Genomic DNA, 11,883 nt, shown 5'->3' on the forward strand with positions numbered 1-11,883 from the left:
GCACTAATAAATTCACAGTTTTTGATTTGTGACTAGATCTTTTCATCTTTCCTTTCTGACAAGCTTCACAGACTTCAACTTGAGAAAACTCTAGCTTGGGCATGTCTCTCACTAACTCCTTTTTGACTAACTTGTTAATTGCCTTGAAATTCAAATGAGACGGCTTCTTATGCCATATCTTGTTTTGTTCTTCTGATGCCTTGGTGTAGAAGCAGCAAATACCATCCTTATTTATTAAGTCCAAGTTTGCAACAAACAAGCTTCCTTTCCTTGCTCCTTTCAGCGCAATTTCACCAGTTTTCTTGCTGATAAAGGTGCATTCTTCTTTGTTGAATTAAACTTCAAAGCCTTTGTCTTCATATTAGCTAACACTGAGAAGATTCACCTCAAGACCAACTACTAGTGCTACATCATCAATGACAATATTTTCAGAAACAATCTTGCCATATCCCATTGTGAATCCTTTGTTGTTGTCTCCAAAGGTCACCAATGGGCCAGCTTTCTTCTCGAACTATGATGGCAGGGCCTTATCACCTGTCATATTTCTGGAACATCCACTGTCAATGATCCATATGACTTTCTTCACTTTGCCCTGCACACAATGAGATTCAGGTGTGTTTAGTAACCCAAGCAGTGTTGGGTACTTTCTTTTTGTTAACTGATTTAGCAGAATTAAATTGATTTATTTCAGATAAAATAGAGTTTAATGATTGTTGTGCATTTTCCCTTTCTGATGTAGACTCAATTTGTGTTTCTCTTAAGTCTACTCTTAGTTTGTGACAACTCTTCATCACTTTCAAGTTGCAAGGGATGCAATTAAACTTATCACAGAATGAGCAGGGATCATCCAAATCTGCTTCATTATATTTGCAGGTTCCTTCATTTGGATTACTAACACCCTTTTTACAAGGATGAGTTAGATGATTTGTAGAACTACATATTCCACACTTCTTGCCAGGAATGTCTGCAACATAGTTCAGATTGTTGCTTTTATTTTTCCCAATTCTTCCACTTCTTTTTTCTTCTTCTTACTTGCATCTTCAATCTTGGTTTCTTTGACAGGAGTCTTGGCATTTTGGTTGTCCATGAGATTTTCTTCAGCCTTGGAAGATTGAATTGAATCTGCATTCTTCTTTTCATTATCCTCGTCTGCAATTTCTTGCTTGATAATCAATTCTTCTTCACTGAAGTTTACCTCACAAGTCTTAAATACTGGTGACCCAATATTTTTCAGCATTGCTGGAACATTTTCACTCTTTGTTGCTTTTTCTCTGTCACCAGTGTTTTTCTTCTTGCTATTTAAGGTGTTATAATCAAGACCAATGGCAATGTTTGCACATGGTTTGTTTTTCTCATGGTACTGACCAACCAATCCGGATGCATTCTTGAAGGACTTCAACTTTACTTCACTTTTCTCCAGTTTTTCTCTTAGCACACTCTTAATCTCATTTGCACACTTTAGCTTATTTTTCAGATAGCCATTTTCTTGTTTCAAGGCTTCAAGCTCCACTATCAACAATTCAGCTTCTTGTTTTTCACTTTCAAGCTTTTCATTTAACTTTGTTAATCTGCTAACTTCTTCATTAGCAGCATCCATGCTCGTATGAATGTGAAACATTTTTGTGCTCATTTTTTCAACAGTTTCCTTATATTGATTTTCATTTAAATCAGTGGAGGTAAGGGTTGGTACATGTGATTTAGATGAGGATGATTCTCCTTGCTCCAAGGTCATGAGTGCATAGTTTCCAAGTTCTTCATCTTCATTATTTTCAGAATTATCCCAACTTTTACCTTCTGCAATATAAGCTTTACTTTGTTGTTTCTTTAGAAGAGCTTCATACTTTGCTTCAAGTTCAAGATAAGCCTTATCTTTCTTTGCCTTCTTGGGTTTTCTGCATTCTTTAGCAAAGTGACCTAGTTCATCACAGCTCAAGTACCTTATATTAGATCTGTCAACAGATCCAGTTTTATAACCACTTTTGCTATCAGAATTGCACTTCCCTTTCTCTTTCCAGCTGTTGTCTTTGTTAAAAGACTGTCCTTTATTTTTGAAGTATCTTGGCTTCCTTACTCTAATGTTAGATAATTTTCTAGCCATATAAGCCATTGACTGATCTAATTCATCCAGTTCTTCAAAAGTGTAGAACTCATCCTTTTCCAATTCTAGTATGACTTGCTCCTGTGAATCAATTGTTCTCTGCTCACTTGTTGAGACAACTGAGGTATGAGATATGAGTTTATCATTGGATGTTTGGCCTTCATTTACTATTAAAGCACTTGAACCATCTATAACATGTCCTTGGCCAGATCTCAATGATTGCCTTTGAATCATCTCTAGTTCATAGGTTTTGAGAATTCCATATAGAACTTCCGGAGTTATCCTGCTCAAGTGTTTCCCTTCCCTGATTGCTGAGATTTTCTGTTCCAAATAATCAGGAAGAGTAAGCAAAAACTTTAGATTCACCTCTTCAGCTTCATAGTACTTGTCATGAAGCTGCAAGTCATTTATCAGCTTATTAAATCTTTCAAACACTTCAGTAATGCTTTCCTTGGGCTTAGCCATAAAACCCTCATACTGTGAAATCAGTATTCTTCTTTGATTAGATCTAACTTCCTCAGTTCCTTCACAGAGTATTTTAATTTTCTCCCATATTTGCTTAGCAGTGTCACAGTTGACAATGTTATTGTACATCACATTTGTCAAGTGACTCAATCAATATCAATTGTAAGCTGCTGTCCAGGGAGACTTTCTCCTTTTCAGGGTCAGAATACGCAGATGGATCTTTAGGAGCATAATGAGCTGGTATGACCATGTCTTCATCTGTAGATTCCTCAACTCTTACCATAGGAATGAAATGTCCATTCTTGAGAATCTGAGCATAGAGTGGATTGGCCATCTTGATAAACAACATCATTTTTTTTTCAAAGAGTGTAGTTAGCTTTGTCAAAGGTAGGGATTTTGATGCTACTGATTTTCTGTGTATTCATTCTTCCAAGATCTTGAATATGTTTTCTTTCAGATTTGGCTCTGATACCACTTGTTAGGTAATGAATCACACACAGAGGGGGGGGTGAATGTGTTTTTCTGATTTTATGTTTTTCTTCAAAGGTAACGGTTGAACAAAGTAAATTAAATCTTGTATAGAAAAGTGTTCATGCAGAAATTAAACTTGCACAAAATAAAGAACACAGATCTTCAAAACTCACTAAATTTTTGTATTAAAAATTAAGATGCTTTGCTACAAAATTTTTAAGCTTTTCGAAGTTAAAGAGCTCAACTTCTTCTCGAGAGCGTTACAATAATTTTGATCTAAATTCTTACTTCTAACTAGAGGACCGGTGTTAACTTTATAGCTCATTTAATTGATGGTTTACACAGTGAATAATAAACATGCTATTAGCTTTTCTAAACTGTCACTTGTCATTTCTATTTATAGAAAAGCAAATCATCTATTTCTGGCTTAGCATAAAAAGACTTCAGTCTTCTCCTTTGCATTTTTATAGACTTTAAGTGTTACAAGTACAGAATATAAATTTAGATAACAATACAACTTACTTAGGGTTGGTCCTAAGCTTAACTGATTGCTAATGACATTGTCAGCTTCAGTAATCTTTGACATCATCTATTATATATTACAATTTTCACCTACAAAAATTTCCTTGATTGTTGAGGAGGGTGCAACCTTGACTTCCCGAGTTTCAGGTTCACGAACAACAAGTGCAGTGGTTTTTGCAAGTGTGGTACTCTTACTATCAATAGAACCAGGACCATAGATAATAGCTCTCTACTCTTGTTCCAGTTCATGGGTTCTTAGCTTTCCATAAATCACATCCAGGGACATGGTAATAAAATCAGCTCTTTCCCTAATTAATGTGTTCTTTTGCTCCAAGTGAACTGGCAAAGTCAACATAAACTTTCAGTTAGACTATCGTATCGGATAAACTTTCCCTTAAAGCTTTAGTTCGCTTAACATTCTTGTATATCTTTCAAAGAGTGATGAAGACAGTGTTTCTTCGGGTTGAAGTTTAAACGCTTTCGTCAGAATATCCATCCTATTTTCTTTGACTTCTTCTGTACCTTTCATCAACAGCTCAATGATTTCCCACATATCTTTTGCACTATTACTTCCTAGAAGTTGATGACTCATATCATTGTCAGTCGATTCAACTATTATGAGTTGAAGGCTTGTGTCCAGAATTGTCAACTCCTTGTCAGTCTCTGTATATTTAGACGGATCTCTGGGAGTGGATGAGGAAGGAATTCTTGTACCAGTTGCAGTAGTGGATTCAACAACTACTTCCATCGAAACATAAGGGCCATTCAGTAATATCTCAATGTATAGTGGATTCGAAGCTTTAATAAACAATATCATCTTTTTCTTCCAAAGGTTGTAATTATCTATGTCAAATGGGGGAACCTTGATACTTCAATTTCTTTGGTTGTTCACCATCTTGACTAAATTAAAATTATTTAAAATTCAAAAATTTCAAGAAATGAGAATTTTTGAAAATTAAAAAATTTCAAGAACTTGTTTCTTTCTTTGGATCTTGATTTGTATGTCAATCAACAAGCTCTGATACCAATTGTTAGTCCTAAAGTATCGTAGAAGGGGTGTTGAATATGATACCTACAATCTTTTTTGATTCGTTTCAAGTTCTTCGTTATATATACGGAATCAAAATAGACATGAAACAAATTCGAGGAATATATCATTTTATTAGTATAAGCCTTGAGGTTGCTACAATCTAATCAAACAAATGATTAGCTACAATAAATTCGACAACACAATATTTTGTTTATAAGTTTAATAAATGGGGTCTTTAATGGAGCTCGCGTAAAAATAATGTAGTTGTTGAGGAAGATAACCAAATGAGTTTAATTCATTTTGCTTCTTTTGTAGACTTCAATTTCTTAGGATAGGTGGCATAATTGTATCCACACAAATCCTTTGAATTGTTGCATGTTTAATCAACAAAATAACCAAGTAGTTACTGGCGACCAGAAGGGAATTATGTTGATTTGTTTCCTAATTGCGACCACAGGGTAGCAAGTTTTCCTTGACATTATATGTAAAAAGTTACCACAAGGCTTTGTATTACTTGAGACCGCTAGGTTATGAGATTACCTTAGAAACTTGCATCCATCTCCTAACTTGTGACCACTGTACAACTTTGACTTGCGACCACAGGGGAATGTCTGACTTGCGACCACAATACAATTCTGACTTGAGACCACAGTACAATCCTGACTTGCGACCACAATACAATCCTGACTTGCGACCATAGTACAATCCTGACTTGCGACCACAAGGTAATTGACTTAGCATGATTTTATTTCCTGTCTCCAATAATTGTACCAAAATATTTCTTATGTAACTGAATTAATTCCTTTCTGATATGTTGATGTTTTGTGCACTGGTCTGGTTCACAAACAACTACAATGAATTGATTTAATTCAATTTTATTTGCAATAGTGAGCTGATACGCCTTGCTCAATTTGGGTCAGACCTTGATGCTGCGACTCAGGCATTACTCAATAGAGGTGCAAGGCTTACAGAAGTACCGAAACAACCGCAATATACACCACTTCTAATTGAAAAACAAATTCTAGTCATTTATGCAGCTGTCAATGGATTCTGTGATCGAATGCCACTAGAAAAAATTGAACAATTTGAAAAAGTAATTACAAGTCTTATAATAACAGAATTACTACAAAAACTTTTAGAAAAAGGTGGTTTAACTAACTATCGGACACCCTCGGTACTCATCAGAAATAATAACAGAATTACCCATTGGGGTAGCAATTAACATATGAGGATCAAATAATGAAGGCAAAACTCCAAGATAACGAACAAATGATAAGGATACAATAGAATGAGTTGAACCAGTATCAAATAACACATAAGCTTCACGTTTCTTTCGTGAGTGTGGGCGTGAGGCAGGACTATCTGCTGCAAGTTCCTGTTTGGCGGACCAAAATCCTCTCCCTGATAGTAAGTATCGCGCAAAGGAACTGCAATGTGTTCTCCCGGCGGATATCCCCTTGTAAATTCAGTTTCCAAATCACTCTATCCCCTATATCAAACACTCATTCCTATCTATTGATAGAAAGATCTTCGTAAAATACCGGACTTCTTAGTTTATTATTCATTACTTCAAACACCGAACCCCTGAACTATAATACTTCAAATCCAATAGTTTCATTAACACTGTAAGTCCTTTGATATTTTATTCTTCATGGAGGCTTGAACATATTAATGAACTTCTTTCCATGACCTGGTTACGGACTTAGAGCATTAATTCCATATTTTGATTCTTTATATTTATCCAGTCTTCATCTTCAGTGTTCTTGTGCTTCACAGTTTAATATTATTTATTTGTTTCTATTTCATGTTGAGTTATAATTCATCGATTATGTATTACGTTACATTATGCTTTACAGTAAACCATTCATAAAAATAGCTCATTTATCTTCTTGTATAATATACTACTCAATTACTCAAAGCTGGCTACACTCTCCCCATATTCACTCACACACAATCTAAAGCACAACCCCTCCTTCACCTCGATGCCAATTGGGCCTCATCTCATTTATATGTTACTTCTAAATTAAATTTCATTTTCTTCATCGTCGGTTACCCTTCTCGAATCCTCCAAATCATGCTCCACTCTACTTTCGGTGCACTCATCGGCATTAATTTCGATAATATTCTCCTCGAGATGAAAACCTCCAAAAACTTGATCTTATTTTGGTCAATTTGAGTGTGAGGCTTGGTATTGTTAGGAAAAAACACACACATATTCGAGATTCAATTTTACCAACACAGAGTACACACACAACAATATATTGACGAGGAAAACCCACGTCCCAACTTATATTATTAATCAAATTGATTATCAATAATACATCAATACATAACACCTCAATGGTGTCACAAACTGATACTTGAGCCAACCAATGCTCAAGCATCCCTCGCACGATACCTAAAACGACTACATCCCTTAAGCATACTTATCAAACACAATATGACTATGTATATATAGCCATCACAAAACTTAGTCAACAAGAAAAACCTAATCTGATTATAATAATAAGTGTCTACCCATACAATTTTTACCCAATCCCAATATGATAATAATTGTCTATACATACAATTATTATCCAATCCAATCATGTCTTGTATCACCAAGCCCAACCAATCATCTTGGGTTGAAACCCAACAATCCTCCCCTTCAACCCAATACTCCATATCAGATTGAACGGTAACCATTAAAATATCAACGTTCATTCGCCGATACCTCCCCTCGAACAAGAATCAATTCATCTCGTTCTTCCAACTTTTGAGATCACTAAAACCTGTATAGTGACCTCCAAGCTATCGTTCTTCATCATAATGGTATACCAATCTACAAAATCTCGTGCATCAACCATGAGTGCCTCATTTCATCAATGAGTCACCCAATCCTTGATTTCACAATCCTTCGGCCTTTTTTGAAGAACATCACGAACATCATCCAAATTCTTCACCTGGTTGATCAAGTCATTGAAACAATTGCGATGATCTCTTCCATCTCGAATCCCATCAAATTGATCTACGGTGCAAGTCAACCGTCATACCACACGTAATTTTGCCTCTTTCCATGTTAGCAGGCTTCTTATCATCAAACCAGCATCGCATTCCACTATACTAAGTGAATCTCGAACGTTCCTCCAACCCAATTCGCTACGAACCCAAATCTTGGCTCTTGATACCACTTGTTAGGAGGAAACACACACACGCATATTTGAGATTCAGTTCTATCAATACAAAATACACACACAACAATATATTGATGCGGAAAATTCACGTCCCAACTTGTATTATTAATCAAATCAATTATTAATAATACATCAATATATAGCACCTCAATGGTATCATAAACTGATACTTGAGCCAACCAATGCTCAAGTATCTCCCGCAAAAACAACTACATCTCTTAAGCATACCTATCAAACACAATATGATTATGTATATATAGCAATCACAAAACTTAATCAACAAGACATACCTAATCTGATAATAATAATAATTGTCTACCCATACAATTATTACCCAATCTCATCATTATAATAATTTTCTACACGTGCAATTATTATTCAATCCAAATTATGTCTTTTAGCACCAAACCCAACAATCATCTTAGGTTGAAACCAAACAGGTATTGCTTTGTTAGCATATTTGTTGGGATGGGTAATTTGGTTGATGCTTATTATGTGTTTGGTAAATTGTCTGAAAGGGATATATTTTCTTGAAATATTTTGGTTGATGGGTATGCTAAAGGTGGATTTTTTATGAGCCTTTGGATTTGTATCATAAGATGTTGGTTAGGATGAAGCCAAATGTTAATACTTTTTCATGTGTTATGATTTCATTACATGTGAGTGTTGGTGACCATACAGGGGATTAGGGAAAGCAATTCAAGGGTATATTATTAGAGCAGAGGGTGGTACAGATCTCGCGGTGAGTAATGCATTGGTGCAAATATGTTCCAGTGTTATTGGGAGGAATCAGAGAAAATTATTACTAGAATTGAATCGAAAGATGTTGATTCCACGCTATTCACTTGTTGCTAGGACATATTATTTGTTATTATTTCATTCTATGCTATGAGGGAATTGTTTTCGATTACCTGTATTATGATTATTACATTCAGTAGGATTCTTTTGGGAGGTTTTTGTAAGAAGGCTTCTCAAGAATATTTCTTTTGAATGAGATTTTTGTACTTACCTCTACCTAACATTCTTGTTGACATGTTGTGTTGTATATCCATCTAATCTCTTTACCTTAACTATAATTTCGTCACTTGTTGTTTCAGTAGATGGTTAGTTATTTCTATATATTTTTGTTGTGCAAGACATGTCTTAACATAACAAGACTAAGTCACATTGACAATCATAAGATTTAGTTGACTTATAATTTTATGTAATCTGTAATGATGTTTCTTGAGTCCGTAAAATGTTTATATAGACTAGACTGAAGTATTTTTCAGTAAACATCCAATAAGCTATGAATAAATCTCTGAAAGAAGATCAAGCCTGATCATGTCTCAGAATGAAGATAAACTGTTTGGTGAAGAATAAAGCTATAGGTTGAAATTGTTCTCAGTCAAATGTCAAGAAGTCACATATCAATAAATGTCAAAAAGCCTATCAAGAAGTAACTTTGGCCTCTAGAGAAGTCACTTTACTTGTAGAGAAGTCAATTTGGCCTATAGAGAAGTGGAAATATCGATAAGTCAGTTTAGCTTGTAGAGAAGTGGAGATATCAACAAGTCAAAATAACTTGTAGACAAATGGAGATATCGACAAGACAAAACAACATGTAGAGAAGTGGAGATATCAACAAGTCAAAGCTACATATAGAGAAGTTGAGATATCGATAAGTCAAAAACACATTTAGAGAAGTGGAGATATCGACAAGTAAGAATACATGTAGAGAAGTGGAGATATCGGCAAGTCATTTATACATGTAGAGAAGAAGAGATATCGACAAGGCATTCTACATCTCGATATGGACCTTTCTATATAATATGAAGATCTCGATAATAGCTTCAAGGATCACATAAAGCATCAACCCTGAAGATTCAAGATTATCTGTTAGCAAACCATTTAATCATCAAAATGGAAAGTCTACAAATGCAGCTTGAAAAATGCAAGATCAAGGGGGTAAGATGAACTGTACAAAGTAGGGTCACAAATATAGTAGATCGTATGTCGATTTGTTGCACTTAAAATAGAAATAGACAAAAGGATTTTAGAAAATATGAGTATATTTTAATGCAATCTCTGTAAACTGTGCATGTTGATCTATAAAACATGTCACGGATCCTTAGTTCAGGATAATAAAACAGATCTAGAATTTTTTGTATTCTCTGAAGAAGTAGTTGTGTTATAAAATATTCAATAACACGGTTTTGTAACACGATTGATTTGATTTTTAATAAAGATCAAGTAACTTTTAATAATTATTTTTCTGTGTTTTCTACAATCTATTAATTATCACTACAAATTTTATATAACATGTTGAGTTCCGGAACTTAAAAACATAAAACTTGATTTTTTTGCAAGCATTTTTTAAAGTCCAAAAGAAATTAAAAAAACATATTCACCCGTGTACATACATAACGATTTTGAGCTGGTTTAGATCAGTTTTGCTTGAGCATTGAAGTTTATTAGTTAATTTATGTAAATGCTATTCAAATGTTAATCGTAATCATCCAGAAGTCAATATGTAGTAATCTATGTTTAAGTGGGATGTATGTTAAAGCATGGATGAATTTTTGATGAAAGTAAAAGAAAGACAAATATAAGAAAGAGAAAAGGGCAACAAGAATATAAGAAACAAATATAAGAAAAAGGACGGAATAAAGAAGAAGGAAAAAAGGGGAGGAAAAGAAAAGGGCAGGGGAGTTGTGCTAAATATGCACCCCTTTGACGGAAGTTAGTAAAATTTTACGGCAGCCGCAGCAAATCCCGTAGTTCAGCTGCATAACTTATAATTCAGTTATACAATTTGCAGAAAAGTGACATTTCTGGCACAAACTTTACACTTAACTCTTTTAAAAGTATTTTTAAATCACACGTGTTCGTTATTTTATTAATGCGATTCATATTAATGTACGAGATATTCATTTCATTTACAAAAAAATAAAAAATAACACTACGACAACTCATAGTATTTGAAAACGTTTTCGGAAACATTTCAAGTATTCTAGCATTTCTCTTAATTTTTGCCGATTTATAAACTTTTTTAATTTTCACCATAAATTGTGAAAATAGAATTTGTTTTCTTATTATTGTTTAGAAATACACGATTTTGTAACTGAAAATATAAAACTTTCGAGGCAGATCGAAAACCAAAATGATATCGAGTATTTTGATTTTGTTCGTCACTGAATTTCTAGTATTTGAACTTTAGATAGTAGGGGATGGATGTATAAATTTTCTTGGATATTGGCTGAGAACGTGTCAATGAATTTTAGTTAGATCTCACCAAGGGGTGGTGGCGCAGTTGGCTAGCGCGTAGGTCTCATAGCATAGAGTAATCCTGAGGTCGAGAGTTCGAGCCTCTCTCACCCCATTCTTTTGGCTATACCTAGAAAGTTTAATGTATGAATTTTTGGATTTTCAATCGAAGCCCATCTCTGTAGCAACCTAAAGAGGTGTGCATCACTGTGTTACCCGTGGTGATTGGTCCATGTCCAAATGGAAAGTCTGTGAATTCTGCAGTACTAAACAATTTAAAGGTCCAAGACTAGATACAGAGTTGTGCTGAGCCTGTTACATAGGGCTGTAAACGAACCTAGCTTATCGTTCGACTCGACTCAACTCGTTTAACTCGACTCGACTCGTTAAGTAATCGAGCTCGAGTTCGAATAAGAAAATATGTTCGTTTAGCTTATCGAGTCGATCCGAGTTTTACAAGTGGTCGACTCGAACTCTACTCGATAAGCAATATGCATAAAAAAAATCTAAATATATACATGAGCACGTTCTATCTCTACCCGTATCTTTCTAATTGCACTGGGCTTAAATTTAATTTTATTTGGGTTCGGTCTTATTTGGACTCTAATTGGGAAAAAAGACCAAAAAAAAAAAATTAATGACCAACTCGAACTCGACTCGAGTTCGACTCGAAAAGTTCGTGAACAACTCGAACTCGACTCGATTGTTAACGAACTCGAGTTCGAACATGAATATCTGATCGTTAAACTTTTCGAACTCGACTCGGCTCGTTAAGAAAAAACTCGAACTCGAACTCGTTAAGGAAAAACTCGACTCGACTCGGTTTGTTTACAGCCTTACTCTTACTGTTACACATGGTGAAACATTGGTGACATACA

The 11,883-nt window shown here is 34.8% G+C and overlaps 1 non-coding gene across 1 annotated transcript; it reads left to right on the forward strand.

The window, feature by feature from the left end:
- The first annotated feature begins 11,036 nt into the window (after window positions 1-11,036).
- Window positions 11,037-11,120, forward strand: TRNAM-CAU (transfer RNA methionine (anticodon CAU)). The gene is given in 2 exon segments: window positions 11,037-11,074; window positions 11,085-11,120. It is a non-coding gene; the product is annotated as a tRNA-Met (tRNA).
- Window positions 11,121-11,883: the final 763 nt, after the last annotated feature.

This window comes from Apium graveolens, chromosome 4 (assembly GCF_009905375.1).
Source record: "Apium graveolens cultivar Ventura chromosome 4, ASM990537v1, whole genome shotgun sequence".
Classification (NCBI taxonomy): domain Eukaryota; kingdom Viridiplantae; phylum Streptophyta; class Magnoliopsida; order Apiales; family Apiaceae; genus Apium; species Apium graveolens.